Consider the following 339-nt stretch of genomic DNA (forward strand, 5'->3'; position numbering starts at 1 on the left):
TGTAACAACCACAGAACCACTGGAATCACTGGATTCACTGGGAGCACTGCATCGAGCAAGGTCACAGGATGAGTAAGGGAATAACTCGATAAAGAGACTGACCCTCACTTTAGACAGAAACCGTAGCAGTGACTGACTGACATCAATTTAAGATATTATGGGGAATATTTGTTGGAACTATGAATCTGAAAGATTAAAAACTCCCTCAACACCACCAGCACCTCCCCCAGACCCCCCAGTGAGAGTCAGCACCTTCAGGAATTGTCCCCAGTGAGAGTCAGCACCTTCAGGAACTGTCCCCCAGTGAGAGTCAGCACCTTCAGGAACTGTTCCCCAGTG

The sequence above is a fragment of the Carcharodon carcharias genome, chromosome 10 (assembly GCF_017639515.1).
Source record: "Carcharodon carcharias isolate sCarCar2 chromosome 10, sCarCar2.pri, whole genome shotgun sequence".
In the NCBI taxonomy this organism is placed as follows: Eukaryota; Metazoa; Chordata; class Chondrichthyes; order Lamniformes; family Lamnidae; genus Carcharodon; species Carcharodon carcharias.